The 20,114-nt window shown below is 43.7% G+C and overlaps 1 protein-coding gene across 1 annotated transcript in view; it reads right to left on the bottom strand.

The window, feature by feature from the left end:
• LOC120954971 (potassium voltage-gated channel subfamily KQT member 1-like) overlaps nt 1-11,128 on the bottom strand; it is a 141,280-nt gene extending 130,152 nt beyond the window's left edge. Inside the window, exons 1-2 of the mRNA XM_040375363.2 lie at nt 10,788-11,128; nt 7,124-8,179 (exon numbers count right to left, since the gene is read on the bottom strand). The gene's annotated coding sequence lies outside the window, so the exon portion shown is untranslated. The remainder of the gene's footprint in view (nt 1-7,123; nt 8,180-10,787) is intronic.
• Between the last annotated feature and the right edge of the window lie 8,986 nt (nt 11,129-20,114).

Raw genomic sequence — 20,114 nt, 5'->3', positions numbered from 1 at the left:
AATGATCGAAATTGATTAATTAATTCGACGGGTTGTTAGTGCAATTCAATTACCAACCCCATACAACAGAAGAATTTTGACTAGAAAAGTTTGACAAAACTAACTGTGCTATAACCTGAAATGTGTATTTTGTTGAATGTAAGCATTCAGCTTCCCATAAAAAATCATATTTACTCCTGAATGTATGCATTCTGGTTTGAAATAATAATCTCATAAGTAAAACGCCCCAGGATCCCATAAAAAATCATATTTACTCCTGAATGTATGCATCCTGGTTTGAAATAATAATCTCATAAGCAAAACGCCCCAGGACGTCCTTTTTTAATAAAATACCGTAACATTTTCGTAATACGATCACTCCCACTATTTAATGACAAAACTACAACTTTTGATTCCTTTTACGCTACTGATTGGCACCTTCCAGGATAATAAAAATGGGGTAACAACAAATAAAATTATTTCGTCCAACACTAGTGCAAATTGATTAAAAATATTGCTGCACAAGCAAAATTTCTTCTGCAACTAAACTCAATCAAACCATCCCACTCAATCAACGACACAAACTGCCCACTAGCATGGTAGTAGGTAGATACAATCACCGTGTTGTGCGTGACAGCATCATCTCGACCCTTATCCTGCCTGTCATCCTGGACCAGGAAGCCTGGAGGATGTGTGTCTGAGGGTGCGAATGACATGCCTGACTGACTAAATGTTAAATCAATTACTCACTAGGTGATGCAATTCATTTGCCTTTCCACAGCACTCCTTTTGCTAGGTGCAACACACACACACACACACACACACACACGAGAGAAAGAGGATGCGAGAAAAGATCAATATTTACCGACCTGATCCGATGCAACACCTAACCAGTGGTGGATTCCAATAGCACGGAAAGCACCCAAGAAAAACTGTTGACTGCACCAAAGTGCAGCAAGCAGCAGCAGCAGCAGCAGCAGTTTCTCGTTCATTGCTAGTAATAGAACTTTATGAGGCTGCGGCTCACGAGAACCAACGACCAACATATGCACTCCGGTCACGTTCAGACGAGAGATAGCCTCCCGTGACTGTTGCAGTCCGTGCACAAGCCCATACAGTCACAGGTGTTGCAATGGCAGCTCGAAATGTCATTCGATTCAGTTTCATTATCGTGAGCCCACTCATACACTTTGGCTTAATTGAACAATTCAACAAGAGGGGACCGCTCGCGTGGACGCTCTAGCGCAGGCGGTACTACTGGGTATTGAATGCCTATCAGCCTAGCCTATCTCACCCGCTTATAGCTAAGCTCAGCGAGTCGTCCTCGTGGGAAATTGCCGGATTGCAGATCCTGGTTGATGTCTAACATTCATCCGGTAATGTAATAGAGCTGTTACCATTAATACAGCCTATTCTTAGTCTGTTTGCAATTGTACGTGATTGTACGACCTTGCTGGTTTAATTTTGATGCTTCTGGTACGGTACAATACCAACTGTGCAAAGAGAAGCGGCTTAATGCTTCAGAAAATAATTTCAAATTAGGGACATTTCAGTACATTATTTCTTGAGCGTATTCTGTATCAGTCTGCCTGCACCAACCTTATCTATTTCCCGCGCGTACCGAAAACATATGTCCAAAGCTGAATAAATACTCATTATCGCAACCCAAAAAAGAATGATAAGCTTTCCGCTTGCTGCTGACGTGATTAACCTGCGCTGCACGCTTCTATAAGAAAGTACATTTATATATGCTTTTCCAATGTTTTTTTCCTTTCCTCCGTTTCCTGAAATAATTTCCCCTTAAAACCATTTTATGCATGAGATATTTACCCAGGTTTGCGGTGCGTTTGGAAATCTCCACCCATGGCATGTACATTAGGATTCTTAAAATCCCACCTGCCTACCATGGATCATTTGCCAGAGCACTTCTTCTGGTTGAAAATCCTACGAAATACTTCGAAGCATTTACCGCGTAACATGCTAATTTTCTACAGGCCCAGATTGGTTCCCCAGCTCTGCCAGAGATACGCCACGCCACGGCAAACACATGGTATCGATCCAATTGGGCGAACAAAAAAAAAATGCTGAAGTTGTGTCCCGTGACATCCCGAAATTTATGGCGCGGTTCAATTTCACGCATCGTGACGATAATAATTCCCGCCCAACCCGCGAGTGTGTGCGGCCATAGCATAACACAATCGGTTCGTGTTTGTGTGCGCGTGTTGGGAACGCATCGGAGTGATTGAATGTTAATTAATTTATGGAATATTAAAACAAAGCAAAACATATTTTCAATGGCATAAAATGATGTGAACAAATAATGGGGTGTTTAACGATTTCAGCTCGTCATTTTGTATGGAGTTTGACAGATGCGGTAGAAATTATGGCAAAACGCTACACTAACGTAAATTTCAACCGATGATTTTTACTTAGTAAAAACAATATTAAGAAATGCTGATTCGTCGTATGCTCGAAAAGGCAAGCTCACGTTTGTTTGAAATTTTGTAATTAATCAAAGCCAGGTCTAGATAGACATAGGTAGATTTATGGCTTTGGTTTAGGTCGTCATGATGAATGAGGTTTTCTATGGAAATTGGCAGATAGGGATATATGGTTACAAATCATGCAATAAAGAGTTTGTTTGAAGATATAGACTTTGACTTAATTCTTAAAAAAAACTCAATTACTGGATATTTGTAAAGAATAATATAAAAAATCCTTTTCGTTTTCTCCTTTCAAACTTCAAGCATCATTAACGACAGACACATTTAATACAAATTTGAATGATGATTCTTGTTCTACGGAAAGACCAGTAACCCACCGGCCGGACCTGCTGAAATCTAGTGAAAAACACACACAAAGCCGCCACCCATCGCGTGGGCTATGATAATGATATTCTAATTTTTCATTCCACGACAACGAGCTAAACTGTCCACCAGCTGCTGCTGCCAGCAGGTCGTTATCGTTGCTTTTAGCATAACTTGAACTTCCTTTCTCCTCACATACAACCGATGCATCTCGTTACTCGTTACTAAATGACGATACAATTATTTCAATTTGTATTATCGGCCAGCGAAAACTGCAACCAGAAGCACCAGCGCACATTATGCAAACATCAAGTGGGCTCTCCAGAACGGACCAGTTTAGGAACCGAATGGAAGCGAAAAATCAATTATATTTCAACTTTGATGACAAATTGCTGCTTCGGGAGTTGTTCAACAAATCGAAGAACACTCTTATTTAAAGTACTCTGCTGCTCTGTCAACTCTAATTACTATGCATGACTTTGTTTTCATTCACCTTGTTTATGTAAGCTTCACATTCAACACAAACTTCAAAGCTAAAGACACGACACTCAACCGCCATTTCTAATCCATTCGATCAAGCTTTTTGTTTGTGCCAGTGGCACCGCAACACTTTATCATTGTAATGAAGCTTCAAGCAACTCCCCACTTTTTTTTTTGCTTTGGTAAAAGACAGCCCTACCCAGCGAAACAACGAAATAAAACAAACAAGCGAACAAAAGAACGCCACATACCAACACGTTCGGCAAGCAATAATCATCAATCGTTCGGCTCCTATCCGAAGGCGACAAGCATCGTTTCTCCAGAAGAAGTTGCCTTTTTTATAATCCTACTAGCCCGCCTTCCATGCACCCCTTCTACCCCGGCCATTTCTAATGGCACACAAATTAGTGCCTTCTGGTGGTGCACCGCCCACTCTGTCCGGTAGTGGCAATTGCCACACCACTCGAGCTTCGAAATGATGAAAATGAATGACAGCAGTTTTGCCGAAACGGTTCGAAACGCGTTGGCACTTCTGCTCTTGAAGCGGCAGCAACATTAGCAGCAGTCCTGCGACCTGCCAGTCCTCCCGATGGCACTGTACGATGGCAGCCATTCCCCCTCCTGTAATCAATTAATTTACGATTGGCCATCGTGAAAGATCGTGACCATCGCGGTGGTATCGAAAGTGTGTACCAGGTCCACACACACACACACGGCTTACAGGAGTTATACGTGTCTAAAGGAGGAAAAGGCCACTGGATGCCAAATGGATAAAACTTCACTTAGCACCATTCATCATTACGATGTCGTCGATACTGTCGATGTGTACGGGCTGAGTTTGAGATCCCATAAGCTACTAGGAGCTACTCTACTATGCAGTAGAGTGTTAATCTGTCTGTTGCCAAAATGCGAATCAATAGCATTTTCCATATCACACACATTCAAGTTTTCAATTTTAAAGATACTTTAAATGGAACATTAAAATGGAGCATAAAAATATAATCGATAGATATTAATCGTTATCATTCAATGCTGCTATAACCTGCCATAAAAAAACCATCACGCCATTCATAACTTTTCAATCGATCAATCTTTGCTAAGCTTTGTAAATAGGTTCGTGAAATTGAACATCATTCATCTGAAATCATAAAAAAACGCATTATCTGAAAATTACAAACTCAAATGGTAACTTGCTGGTTTAGGACTTTCCCCAGCATATACAAAAAAGACATAACAGTGTACCATAAAATATGTATCATTTATGAACGAGAATAATTTAAAGAGAACATCAATAAACGCAACCCCCATGCCCTGTTTATGGGCATTATTATGAAACATATTATCAGCGTAAAATCCTGTTACAGTACGCACACACACAAAATCGCGGCTCGTCAAGCGCTCAACAAAGCAGCTTAATACTAACGAGATCTGAATCAATCGTGTTCAATCATTTTACGATTTTTCATCGAACCATCGATTGATACCCTATTTCCACTTTACACCCACTTTAAAAAAAAAAAAAAGAAAAATATCCTTTCCGCGGGGGATGGAACATGGGATGAAAAGCGCAACCACCAACAGCCACGAAAAAAAAGGTGCGAAAGGTTCTTCCAATCAGCGGAAATTCCAAGCCACCTCTCCGTCAATTCTGCCATAAAATCACACTAAGTAGGATTGATTTTTACGATTATTTCTTCTTTACGACTTTACGATGCGACTGGAGCACCAACAGCTACACCCTACCCACCCGTCCCGGGAGTTCCAGCGAACTGGGAAGATAAAATTTACATTAAACGTCACCCGGTATTGACTGCTGGATGGCGCGCTGGACAGCAGCTGTGTGGGGCTCTCACCGCGTGGAAGCTATTTTTAGACATCGCACTTTCCATGCAATTTGATTCATTCGTTTTCGTTGACTGAAGGCGAATGGCAGGCGAATCTCTGACATCTATAATTATTCAACTGTTCGACTGTTGGAATTTTTAATGTCCCTTAAGGATTACTTTTTCAGCTTTGTTTGGATCCCCTGCACTAGCTAAATATTGGCGCTTTCAAATATTTTGATATTCGATAAACTTCACTCCAATCTAAACATTCACGTGCTTCTGCTTACCGCAAACGCTTCCCTTTGCTATCGGTATCCCCGATAGATGCAGCTGCCACAAATTTCCCATCAAAATTCACAGCAATAGAAAGCGCCGTTGAAAACCACCTTTCGGCAAACAAGAATCGGGCGGTATGTGTATGTGTACCGCCGTCCCGCCTGTTGTGCGCCATTCCCCAAGCTTGCTGGGGTTGCATCCAATCATCGTAGAAGTAACACGCTTCGGTTAAGCAAATTGAGCTCATCGGGAATGCTAATGCTCCGACGCAAACTCTTCCCTTCCCGCATCAGAAAGCACAAAATGCTATCCGATCTCCGGAGGGATTTTCCTCCCGCTTTTGTGACCTTCGTGATGGTTCTTTGTTCTCTACTGTTGCTGCTGCTGCTGCTGCTGCTGCTACTAGGAGAATGCCCATCCCAGCAGCCAGCAGGACATGCAATCGGTAAAAGCACATGAAAATGAGCCCTCGGGAAAAAGGGCTGTTGCAAACCAGCTGCAGTGCTGGACCGTATCTAACCTTTCCTGTATCATCATCATCATCATGGGCAGCACCACCACACGGGGGAAAACGTGCACGAAACTCATTATGGACGAAAGTTTTGCCGGAGCTTTGGAAGATTGGAAGTGTAAAACTAAGGTAGTTAGAATTATTCATCGGTTAACGTTGGCGGGTTTCGTTTATTCTGGGCGACATTGTATTGTAGGGCCAATTAGTAGATAGTGGATAAGCTATGTGACTACATAAACACGTTTAAGCGATTCCTGTTGGGCGTGGATGAATGGTGTACAGTCAACAGGTATGCGTAACGCAACACGAGTCATGGGATCAAATCTCAATTCTAGACTCATTGTTTTCAAACTTTCAAGGAGATCATTTTCACTATTTGCACAACGAGTGGGATGTTAAAATGAAACTAAAATATCCTACAAATGCCACACAGTTTCGTGTGCCTTTTAAAGAGAACTTGAATCATTCTGCATTAACTTATACAAAATCCAAACAAACGAAACGTATAACAAATTAATAGCTATTTAATAACTTTATTCGACTTGAAAACAGCCTTCCCCGGCAGAGATTGTGCCTGTATTTAATAGGCCCTTGAGATAATTTCAATCCAAGGAATACCATCACACACAGTAAAAGCCTGAGAAAGCGAACAACTTCGCCTCACACGGAAAACAACCAACTGTGCGCTTCGGTATGGCGTGTACGGTACAAGACGCCTTTATCCATATTTTAACAACCATTCGTAATGAAAAGATTTACCCACCGGGGTAGAGCGCTCCTTTGTCGTCACAACTCTTGTACAACTTGTGATCGTGAAGCAAAAAAAAACAACAAAAATAACTACCACGGCAGCACGGAACACTAAACGTGCAACAAAGAACCTTCGCTGCCCGTGTGCCAATCGGTTGCCGTGCGCTTCCGGGGCCGGCGTATTGACTGAACTGCTGCCAAGTAAACTCGATATCTTGACCATGGTTAACGGAAGTCGAAGCCGGCATACAGGTACGCCGATTGAGGGTGGGAAGCCAATAATCAATAATGCCAATCGCGCTGGCAAATGGCCGTCGAACGACACTTTGTTCCACGTTGCCGGAGTCGGCAACGGAAATGGGGGGAAGTCGGCTAAAACTGATTAAACTCTTTACCCCTTTTGCGTCGATTGTTATTTTTCCGTAGGTGAATTGTTAATTAATCCTGTTTACTATCGTGAAGCAAAACTTTTTCCCCTTCCCGACTTGACTTACCGAGCGCTGGTGTGTTTGGTGCTGGGCTCACACACCGAAACCGTCTCGCTTCGATGTCGATGTTCAAACGTGGGGTTGCCGGCCCGCCGGTTCACTTTATTCGCTACACAATCGGCTATAAATTTCCTTCGGCAACGCAGCCAGACAGCTGGAATCGACAGTCGGCGGACGAAATCGCTTCTTGTTTTTGCTTTTACTTTTTTTTTGCCTCCTTCCTGGGTTTCCCCGTTGTATGGTTCACGCAACGTACCGACAACACATCCTGCTCGGATTGGCTATTGTTCTGAGCCACGAATCGATTACTACTACCACTGCTTGCTGCTGCCCCGCTTTACTTTTCCGCTCAAACCAATGCCAATCCACGGGAACTAATCCGACAGCCGGTGGAACTGTGGGTTCGCGTACTAAGGCAACTGGCGATAGTTGGCGGATTTGCTGTTTCTTTCTTTCTGTTTTCCTCTCAATTAACCTCACCCGGTCTTAAACCTTCTCGCGGACCTTGCTGTAGAACTTCCGCACTTGCTCCTGTAGCAGCATTAGTGCGCTGTGCAAATCTCTTCAAACCATTTGACTGCTTGACACCATCATCAAATCACCATTACCACCCTTCTTCTTCACCCGGGAAACTGCAGGAAAGGATTATCGCTCGCACATGTTCACCAAACGGGGCACAAGTTCCCACGGGTGGGGCGGGGGTTGGATTTTTCACTCTCTTACTACGAGAGCACTCCTTCCGACACACTCACTAATTGCTATAACCGCACGCGCTTGCATTTGACAGTTGCGATCGATCGCACCTGTCACATTTGACATTTATTTATCTTCCGCAAGGCAAGGCAGATTTCATCAGCTACATCACACACGCACGCACACAAACTCTTTCACTCCATTTCCATTATTCATCGTGGTGCACACACACACTCATCACAAACAAATACACTAACACTTTATGCGATTAGTTAGTCACCAAGGTGGTTACAGCTGATCTTCAACCAAACCTCAACCACAAACTCCGACAGGTTAACCTCATCGTGATGGAGGCGACCTCTGTTGGGACTATTGGGAATCCAAAAAAAAACGCACTGTTAGTGTTAGTAGATTAAATTTGATAATTTTGCGCTGTAAAATTTCGCTTACCCCTCCCTCCCCGAATATTTAACAAATAACGAATGTCTCTCTTTCCCACACTAATTCTCTCAGTGACCTCATTACCTCCTAAAGGGAGGATTAATATTCAAAGCACTTTTACATTACTCAAACTCCTCTCTCGCTTGCTCTTTCGCTCTATCTCTTTGCGCGCCATCTCGGTCCATCCCCCTAGGAAGGAACATCAATCAGCGCTTTTAAAGCCCGTCGCATATTTCATCATTACCATATTCTGTCCCTTATGGTAGCTGTCGGTTTGGTAGCGGACTTCTCTCTCTCTCTTTTTTGTGCACTAGATCTGTTAAAATGTTTACACGCCTCTCCAAGCGCCAAATTAATAACGGAAAAGCTCGGCGCGACACGGGGTAGTAATTACTAAGAAACGGAGGGAACATCTTGCCAGCGGCAGTAGACAGGGAGGACCCGTTTTTTTTTGGAAAGAGTCACTCATAAGCCGGGATACTGGGCTGGAGCCGATCGCAACAAGCTAAAAAAATGAAATACACTCCGTAATTGAGTAGTATTTATGGTCAGTTTTAGTGGACGTTTAATTTGCTTTTATCATCGCGTTTCTTTGCCTCGTTTGTTCCTGCCCTGACTTCCGCAACTGATATTATTGTGTTTTTTTTTTTTGCTGAAGTCCTCTTTTCTTTGCAGATGACAAAAATGTAGCCCCTCTCACGCTTTGTTGACCATTTTCAATTGCTTTGTCACCAGTGTTGTGGGCATATACTTGCACATCAACTGGTGGAAAGCAAAAACCCGGTACACATAAAAACCGTTTAATGTTTCAGTTCTCGCGGAAGTGGAATGAACTTTTTTCAATTTTCGTCTTCAAATCCGTTTCTCTTTTTTTTTTTTTGCTTTATTGCTCGCTTCAGATTCCTTCCGACCTCCCGTGGGAAGTGGCTTCACGGAAGCGAATCGCATCTGGAAGAGCATATTTTACGCCGACATAAATATAGCACAACAAGACACATACACAAGGCACAAAATCGAGCAAAGGAGAGTACACCGAAACCTTGTTTCATTTTCAGTTCAAGCGTTTTTGTTGCTGTTTTTGTTTTTTTTCATTCAGTGTCTGTCTGTGTTTTGCCATTTTTCTGCCCCTTTCAGCTCGTTTTTCACCCAAACACACACACACAAAAACGACACTATATAACTTCTCGCAAACACTTTTGCTACTTCCCTGACGGGTGCTGGCGATGCTGTCATAAGCTTCGGAGAAGTAGAGCGCACACCGAACAAGAAGAAGAGAAGAAAAAAAAGGCCAAACAACCGGCACACAATTTCCACGCGAAACGGTCGAAGGATCACTTCTGCTGGGGCAATAATTTCCGTTCATTTCATCTTCACAGCATTCAGCGCCAAACACACGCGCGCAGCAAACTAACTGCCAGAAGAAGAAGAAAAAAACACTAACTCTCCACATAAAAGTGGAAACTCGAACTTCCTGAAGGTGCACGAGATGAACGATCTCCAGACAGTACAGCGGCTGTTGCATGCGTGACCCCTCCGGAAGGGAGAAAGAGGAATGGCAAAGTATAGTAAACAAAAACTACAGAAATACATTTTCCATTCCACGCAAAACTTAATCAGAACTTCCCAACACATTCCCAGACGCTGCGTCACTTTTCAATGGGAGGAAGGGCAGTTGCTCTTGGCATGTGTTGAAGTTGGGAAGCATGCGTTTGAGATCGTATGGCTTACGCAAACACACACACACACACACACACACACACACACAGAACGCCACCCATTAGTCACTGATATAAATTAGTCACAGTTCACTGGCCCCATGCACGCATGCCGTTGCACAGTTCTACTAAGCCAAACGAAGGCGAAGATCGAACTGTCAAAACGAAACTACGTAGGCAGCGCTCGCACTCACTCGCTCTCTCTCTTCCCCTGAGCTGCTTCATCTGCCCGGTTGCGCTAATGTGTTGAACACATGTGTCGTTGGTACTGAGGGGAATTTAATCGGAAACACTACCACCAAGCACCGCCAACCGCATCGGGTACCGCGATTGAACAAACAATTGGTCAGAACCGTTCAGAAGCAGGAAGAAAAACAGTCTGCACTCGACCCTGCTGTTTTGCCACACAGTCTGTTGGCAATGCCTAACAGCTCCATCGGGATCTCGTTAGCGCGGCTGCACACCTCCTCCTCCTCCCCTTGCACCAAAAAGGAAATTCGAGCAAGTTGTGAAAATCGACCCTCCCCCCTATGTTTGTCCGTTAAGAAAATGGTTGCAAGCAAGTTCATTAGCAGACCAAAATCACAGCGTGAATCCGAAATGTTTTTCCCCTTTATGCCCAGTCCTACACCTGTTTTCTTAGCTCCTTTCAACACTCACAAAATGGCATTAACTTCACATCGATCACGCATCAACACACAGTGCTGCACCAGTGGCAACTACCGCAACAGCCAAAGGTGCATTCGCTCATCGTACAACAAGATTAGCTCGCACGAGGTAAGCACTTCGCGCGGTCAGCCCTTACTAAAACACTAAACCACCTGCTAAACCTGGCAGTACGTCACACCACACGTCAACCTGTCCAATGCGTTTCGTTCGCTTTCAGTTGGGTTTTCACACGTCGCCAAATGCGCGCACACACAAACACACACACACACACAAAACGACCAGCGAGAGCGACCGGGCGACCGGAAACGGGCGCACACCGTGTATATGTACTTCCAGCACCGGGCGAGTTCGTTGCGAAACTGGAACGCTGTGCCGGGTCGCACGCTTTGCAAACCCCCTGTGTTGACACTCCGACACTGTAGAAGGGTGCTGCTGAGCGACTGAGAGACACTCAGCTGGGAGCGAGCTGCCACACAGCCTGCTGACGGCGTTCGAACAGATGGTATTTGGAGAACTCGGATTGGTAGGCGAAAGTGAGTACAAATTTACGGGAAAGGATCTTCAATGACAAATGCTGCTCTAAGACAAAGATAAAACAAATAAACTATGACGCTTTTAGTTCTTTAACAGGTTTTTCTTAAATTATTAAATTATTCATAAGATACCAAATTAGAATTAACATAACTTTCCTATGAGTGTTACTAATATTTAGCCAAAATGGTCAAAACTCTAGTCCACTGTGCCGAATATCGTCCCGTGAGTGCCCCGTGAGTGCTCTCTTTTCACAGTGGCAGTAACAGCGAGCACGAAACGTGAAACACCATGCGTTCTCCTTTCGTAGCCGGCTTCGTTGATTCAATGTCAAGCAAAAACGGGATTGCGCGCTGGTGGGATGGAGCGCGCCAAAGCGCGCCAACAAACCGTGGTCCCACGGAAACACCCGATGTCACCAGTTACGATGTGGTAAAGGTGGGGTGGATTTTACGCCACATGAATCGATTCCATTGATTCGAAGCTAAACGCTAGGGGGAAGCCAGATGTTTGACTCCCGTGCTGCATTCACAGAGAGTAAACAGTGCATACGATCGTGTCAAGAGATATCGTACCCACGCACGCACACACCCGCAGGCACACTTGAACAGATTGTTTTCTCGCTAGAAGATCACAGAGCAAGGAGTTGGTCTGTAAAAATGGTCTGTAATTATACACAGCTTGTTCACAGTTCACTTGTATTGCAACTGTCATTCTACTAGGGTCTGTAGAAGACCCTGTATAAAGGCCTCATTGCACCATCATCATCACAGTGAAAGTATTTGCCTTATCAAATATGCATGCAGCAATTGGCCCGATAAATCCATGCCGTCCAATGACGTCGATCCATCGATACTGTATCTGGTGTAGCTTGGTGCAATAGGAAGACCGAGAAAGGAAGAAAAAAATCACTCAAATGGTAAACACATGATCGTCGTAACTCAATTTCGATTTCCAGCGCGCAAAGAGTGCCCGACTCGTGCCCACAGCCTACTTGACAAAAGGAGGCACTAGAGCCGCAAGTAATGCACGCGGTTACGTCTGTCCCGGCTGCGCGCAATGCAATTTGCGGCGGACGATGAACTACGCTTTTAAAGTTTATGCAATCGTGCTTTGAGGAAAAAAGAACAACAGGCATTTACGTCCGTTGTTGTACTGATTTCACACACAAGCGAAACACACAGCTACTAAAACAATATGAAATAATATCATGGGAAATAATTGCTCATTTACAGTAGCACGTTTTACATATTTAAATATTACTACTCGCTTGGATGTCTCTAGCTCGCCACTCCAGCACGTGGAGGGGGGGGGGCAAGTGTGAGGGACAGCCACCTTCAAAAACTAAATTATTTAAGTTTTGAAAAACCACCTGCTAGCTAGAACAATGTCGACTAGACTTCTTTCCATCTTCACCGCTTGGACTCCCCTATCCCCTCTCTTTCCACGAAACGCGCACTACACATGTAGCGCAAAATTCATTGATTTTTCACCATGCTTCTTCCCCGCCCAGCCCACTTTCCTTTCCGTCATGTGTCTGCGTTTCCACGAAGACACTTTCCACAGCGACAGCGACGACAAAACAGCGCTCGCCTTTATCCTAGCGGGCTCCCAGTTATTCCAGGTTGTTATGCTTTTTTCTTTCTTTCTTTCTTTCAAGCCAGCTCTCCCTTCTGCTGCAAAGAAAAACTACTCCGATTGCTTTCAGCCGCCGCCACAGTGCGCTTCACTCCCATTCCACCCTCGTTTTTTCGTTCCCTGCCTTTTGCGAATGTCAATTGGATTACAACAACCTGCGTCGATTCCATGCGAGGCCTCAAATGTCAGCCAGATGGAAAGGGAGGGCGGGAACGACACGACTCGCTTATCTTTGTCGCTGCAGTCGGCACGGGAAGCCGAAATGACAACGACGTTTGCAGCGAAAGCCGAAGCGAGGAAGCGAGTTTTACACAAAATATGGATATGTTCAACTGGTGTGAAATTTAATCGCCATCGAACAGCGCTTACTTCGTGGTGTATGATTTCGGGAGGGGAGTTTGAATGGAAGTAGCTCGGAGAAATGAAGAACGAATTTGTAAGATGAAATGTTTCCTTGTCGGCACATAGCACGGGCCCGTTGCTTTCTTCAACTACTGAAACGCAACTCGTACTCAAAACTCAGATAATGCATCACCAATTGCATACATTTAGGCGCTTACAGCATGTTGACAGAAGATGTACTAAAACCCTTTGCTTGAGCCAGCTCAATTCACGTAAATCAACAGCAAATTTGCTAAATTTCTTTCTTTAAATTCACAATACAAAATTCAGGTGAAAGTACTCATTTGGTTGAGCGTCGAATTCATCCTTCCTTCCATCGAAGCATTCCATTAGCACCTTAAACAACGTCTAAACGCTGCTCCCACAGCCGTCCAGGAGACAGGTGCTGGCGAGCGGTAGACGACTCCAAGCCTAGAGCCCACCCAATAATCTAATGGAGCCCTGGTGCCCTGGTGCCGAACCGGCCGGCGTCCAAAGAAAACAAGCCACCGGGCGCCGGTCGCCTTGCGCCATGAATAAGGTAAGACCGCCGTCTTGGTTTCAATTTTCCTGTGAGCAACACTAAACAAATATCAAATTACCGGTGTAGAAGGTGCTGGTAGAAGGAACAAAAAACGAACAGTTTAGATCCCTTTAAATATCATGTTCTGTACTAAAACTGGGCTAGGGAAAAAGGGGAAAAGAAAGTTAAATCAAAGGGGCTCTGATATGAGCATTGGAACATCACAACGGTAGCTTCCGACAACTCACCTCAAAGGGTTCAATTACTAAAGCAATCTCTTTCCAATGCCTTCTTATCCATTGAATAGAATGCAACTATAATCCTATTACCTGCGAAGTTAAAGGAACAAAAAACTTAATCCAATACCAAGACATTCTGCTCACCCAAGTCTGCCAATAACTCAAGACGCTCCTCCAAACATGGAAGATAATAGAGCTTGCTGTGTAAATATTGTGCTACGAAGTTATCAGTGAGAGAAAGGTTTTTCGATACAGCAATCCTTTCCCATGTAATCATGCACACACACACCCATAACACTTTGTTCGCTTGCACGAGCTTTCAATGCAATCAGAACCCATTTAACGCCATGACAAAGCACCCGAGGGAGCCTCTCCTATCTCAGAGGCAGGAGTGGAGATTTAAATGACTATGACATGGAAGTCTGTGTTGTGTTGTTTTGCGTCTATTCACACGATGTTTTGTATTGATATTTTGCTGATTACATAGCTTACCGCACATTCCCCTCAGCTCAGCCTTCTCATCCAACATAATGTATGTTTTCTTTTTAAACATTGACCCAATTCTATTCCGCCAACACCTTGCACGAAAGGTGTTATGCTGAGGTTCCCCCTTTAACTGTATCTGCTGAAGGTGTGGCAAACATGCTTTGCAGAAAACAGTAGATCAATCCCACCTTTCTTTTGTGCAAAGGGTTGGTGCAAGAAGAAAAAAAACCGGGGGAATGTTTGACACTAAGGAACGCCCAAACAATGAACCCAAACAACGAATAAAAACACCTTACACAGTAAACTGAATAATACTGAGAATTCCTCTGATATGGGTATCCAATTCCGGGAAATGCCTCCGATGCCTTAGTTCGCGGAATGGAAAAAGCAGGACAGGGGACGCGCTGAAAAGACTTTGCTCAATTTACTGAGCGAAGAGTTTCAAGGCTTTATCTGCTTTGAATAGCGAGGAAAAAAGGCACACCCACATACAAAACAACCCCCCCCCCCCCCCACGTCGCTCCCTTGCTTGCAACAGTAACTCAAGAGTTTAAATAACCAGGTTGTGTATGGGCCAACCAGCATGCAGAACCAAGGGCAGCAAGGGCAGCCTCCCGAAACAAGCACCGAGCTTCCGAAGCACATGATTCAATTCGAACTTTTGCCCGACATCTTTAAAGCGTTCCCGGGCCGGTAAGAAAAACCGCCGAGAGGAACCTCCCACATCCTCTGCTTCCGCTCGTTCGGTTGCATATTTATTTTAAAAAAAAACAATAGCCAAACCAGGCTTGCAGGGGTTTTGTTTTGCTCTTTTGCCGCTGCTGCAGTTGCTTGAGCCGCTCGTTTTTTCCCATGAAAAGTTGCAACATGCCGGTGTGTAGGTTATGCTATTTTTCTTAACTCTTGGCTCAAAATAGCCACCGCACGTGGCAGAGAGATGCGATCTCTGCGAAGTTTTAGACGGTAGAAGAAAACAAAAAACCGAGAAAAAAGGTGAAATCTTGATAGTTCTTTCCCCCTTTCTTCTGTGTAGGTTGTGTCTTTATGGGGGGGAATTTTATAGCGAGAGGAATGTGAATTGTTAAGCCTGCACTGTAAGCGTAGTTTAAATAAGCAAAACATCGAACAAAAACACTATTACTTTTCCGTGCACTTTCTGCTATGAAAAACCGTAGGCAAAGCAAATCGTGCTAAACGCCTAAAGGTAGGCAATTAGAAATGCAAAAGGTTATTTTTAATTTCTACAATGCCTTCGGGAGGGAGGGCGTTGGAAACACTTAAACCGAGCGATGGACAGCGAATAATTGACCTTACACACTGTGTACAACTGTCTTATTTAATCTCTTTTTCCTGCTTAAAATTAAAACAAACGCTTTATCTCTGCTTCACGCAACTCAGCGTAACGCAACGTTCCTTCCAACGAAATGATCACGCGCTTATGTTGCGTGTGTCTGGTGTTAACACTACCTTGCGAGGTAAATTAACACGTTCATCCCTCGCGTTTGTAACAACCAAATTAATCATTGCTGCACTTCACACACAAGAGCAAGATTATATCGTTTGCTCGTAGGAAAAAAGCCCCCGTAATACTTCCTGGTGGTAAGCCATCGCTGAAAGCTGTTCCACCGTTTCAGCCCGTACCATGCGATGGTTTATTCATAAAAATCGATGACCCATGCACCCCGATCATCACAAACAAGGCCCAAATCGCCTGAAAGCTCCGTCAATGGGAAATACGTGCCGGAATTGGAATGATTTTCTGCTTAATTATTAATCAAACAACCTTCCGGGCCCTTCTTCGAGTGGCTTTCACGAAAACAAAACCGAAAAACAGTCGGCCATCCTGTCAAGTTCCTGTGAAAGCTGTGTTACATTAAACCATCAGGAGGGAGGAGGGAGGGAGATTTTCATACAGTCGCCCTTTGATGTGCAATCTTCAACGGTTGAACTTCAACGGTGTTAAAAATAGCGCTTTTCGTTCATTCGATGATGGGTTTAAAATAGATTTGTGGATGGAATTTTACGTGTAAACCCATCACTTGCCAGACTGTTAAAAAAGATTTATACTTCATTACTGCACAGTCGCAAAAAGTGCTTTGTAGACGACCTTTCGAGCGACCACAAATGAGTGGAGCGAGCAACTGAAACGAAATGCACATATTTTATTCTGCGTCTAGCGAGCGAAAGATTCCCGCTTTTTGAAATTGCATACAGACACGCACGTACCGGAACTCCCGGTGTCCCCGTTTTTTTTTTTTTTTTTGCCCGCCCTCCCCGTAGCCGTCACCAGGAAAAAGGAGCAACACAACAACAGCACAAACCAGCAAGCAGACAGGGGTCAGGAGTCCTGGATGCATAAATTATGGCCGCAGAGGCTCCGAGGACAGCTTCACTTTTGCTCGACAAGCACGACAAAAACGACAGCAACGGTGCCACCGACGGTGACCGCCGGTGGGAGAAGATCAACCTAACGCGAGCTTTATAACGACCACGAGTGGGCGAGTTAGAGTATGGTAGTAATCTAGCCCTGGCTTGTGCCTGTGCGAGAAGTCAAACACAACCATTAAACGCACCCTTAAAGGCGAGGCGCTGCTCCGTTCGAGGAAGCAGGTTGGAATTAATTTGTGCAGCCAGTTCACTCACACTCCGTCCCGGTCTCGGCGACTCATCAAAGGAATCGTACACCAAGCGCCTGTCGAAGTGGGAGCGAACATCGATAAATTCTTTTCGACCGTTAATCGGTGATTTAAGTAAATAGTATATCACATCCCCGAGCACCACACCACTTAATGGAGCGATTGCATTCCATTAAATGGCTAAAATGGGTGGCTTTTTTTTCGTGCTGATGGTAACAGGTTCGACGGGTTGACTATCGGCTATCGACGAGATCAATAGCTGGCTGAGTAGCGAGAATGTGTGCGTGTGTTTCGATTAATGTAAATCGAATGCAGGCTATGATGTGATAATGATTTTATTGCGATACAGTTAAAATCATGGAAGAAAGGGGAAGGGCAAATTTCTCATTTGCAGAGCTTAACCTTTTCCATCTAAAAGGTTTTATCTTTGCTTTATTGATGGTATATATTGAGTCTTTTTGTCGGATAAATGTGTAAATTAAAACACCGAAAGCTTTCCACCAAAACGATGATATACTAACTTCCCGTTCTTCCCTAGTCAGCGAGCACACAACACACAAATTGTACCCAGAACCGAGAACCATTAATTTCAGGCACCCGTCCAACAACTAGCCCACAACAGCTATAAAACCTGAAGCCAAATCCATCCATACATCGCAGGAAAAGCACAAGAAAGACGCAACGGAGAGGAAAAAAACTATAAAAGTTTTTCAATTAGACACCATGATTAATAAACCACCAACCAAAAGGTAGGAAAGAAAGAACGAAAATGGACAAGCTTGGTGGCCGACAAACAAACGAGCCTATACACGAGCTCGTAAGACCTGCGGGAAGGCCAACAAGTGGATTAGAGCGTCAAAAAATGGTTTTAAAACCACGGGCGGATGGATTTGTTTGCGTTGCGTTTCGCAAATCAATAGGAAAGAAACCTTTAAAGCTTGTAATTTAATTTGGTAGGTCAGCTCAACCGTAGTGTACGATTTTTTGGGTTGATTCTCGCACATCTTTAATCAGTTCGCAAACTCATATTTATAGGCTCAACAAAAAAAAAGATACAACATACTATTTTTCATCCAATGGGAAATGCAACCGACTTCGACCATTATTCTTCCAGTACATCCAACAGCCTAAATCCACAGCAAGCAAATAGTATGAAAATGAGCTTCATAAAGATGAGCGTACACTTGGGCGGCTTAGTAACTTGGAAGTATAAACTTCGGACGGTAACGAATGGGCGTGAATTATGGTTTGATTAATTTCTTGTGTTTTCTTTGCAATTCTTAACGCTTAACAAACAAAAAACCAAATACATTCCACCTGTGCTCCTGTCCTACAAGTTTCAAATTAAATAAAAAGCTTACCCTCGCAACACCATTGGGTCGTTGGCTTCTTTGGCGTCTTTGGTTCGTTGGCGTGTTTTGTAACTTCAAATTTTGAAACGTTACACAAGGACATTTAGAGGTCTACTTCCCGAATTACTATGTCACAGCAACATGTGCAAAACACACACACACACACATACGTACACAGCTGGAAGCTTTCGATTAGGTAAACCACTTACCAAGAGACACCTTCGCTGAATTTTTGACCTCCGAAGGGTGAGGATGTAATGTAATAGTGTTTCCAATGTTGGAGTAAATTTTTCTTAGACTACGACCCTCCAGGGAGTGTAACGGAAAAGGGATAGTGAAAGTTTACGATGCTTTGCATTGGAGAAGTCACACACATTTAAACTGTAAGCTCGATAGTAAACAAGTCAACCGTCGGCCAACGACATCCAATAGATTTAACTTCAAATTTAATCAATAAAATAAATTCCAAGACTGGGTAGGACATATTCAGCCAGCCTAAAGGATACCACATTCGCTTCCAGCCGTATGGAAAGAAGGAATCGGTGACCTGTTTGTGGAGGCATAAGAAAACTCGCCTACAGCAACCATTCTACTCTGTGTCCCACAAATTTGTACACACATTGTACAATCACACACACACAACAGTACGAACCATCCTAGGGCCGCTCGGAAATCGAAAATCGGTTCGTTGCTCCATCCACTCTTTTCTATACAGCTCTCCAAACGCTGCTTGACAAACGATTGCAGCGGCTGAAATTGATCACTGACTGACAGCCGTCAGTTTAGCTTGATGCGAAAGGCTTATTGCTAAACGAGTTCTGTGCTTATGTGTCTGTGTGGGGGTTCGGCAAATTTGTTGCAATACGTTAAACCATCACTTGGGAAGCTCCAAGGGTGAGTGTGAAGAAAATTTGTCGAAACCACACTCACTTAACGTTTTTGGCAGCTTTATAGTCGATTAATAAACTACGAGGACTTCTTTTAACGAACTTGATGTATTTATTAAAGGGTTTAGGTCATCCAACGACGCCAAATTACGTTCTTTAATCGCTGGGGAGATTCGTTTATTTCCCATTCCATTGAATTACCTTTTATCGTGCTTTTTAATAGTTTAATTATTCTTCTTTAATTTTCTGCAAAAGCTTCTCATAAATGTCTCAACTGTGAGGATTTACAGTCTGAAGCTACATCTGGAAAACAAAACCGCTTATGTTTTCCTTGTATTAAGAGGCCGCCGAATGGTTTAACAGTAGAGGCGCTGGCTCTTGTAAAGCAGCACAGAAGTTCGATTCCCATTCAAACTCTCGACTTTTCACTTCATTGTAGTGCAAAATAGTGACCAACCAATTTCGTGGCAAAAAGAAATCGAAGTAAGTCTTGTGTTTATTAAAGAAAGATCCCGCGTTGCAGCATATGGCCTGGCCTACGTAGATAGCGCAGACATTTATTTAAAAAGATTACAAAATATGTCCTCAAAATCCGGTAATCATAAAAGGAGAGATGATTGATTGACGGAAAAAGAACGTGGCTATTCTCGTATTTTTAGAAACTAGAAGAAGCATTCCACAAAACAAAATAGAGAGGTACTTTAGAGAGAAGATCTAAGCCATTTTTGACATCCACTTATAAAGAACATCATACCCAAAACTAATGAAACAAACTTACCAAAACCGAGCCCTAGTGGGGGCATGTT

This window comes from Anopheles coluzzii, chromosome 3, assembly GCF_943734685.1.
Source record: "Anopheles coluzzii chromosome 3, AcolN3, whole genome shotgun sequence".
NCBI classification, from domain to species: Eukaryota; Metazoa; Arthropoda; class Insecta; order Diptera; family Culicidae; genus Anopheles; species Anopheles coluzzii.
Note: the sequence above shows the minus strand (reverse complement) of the source record. Positions and strands in the feature narration are given on the sequence as shown.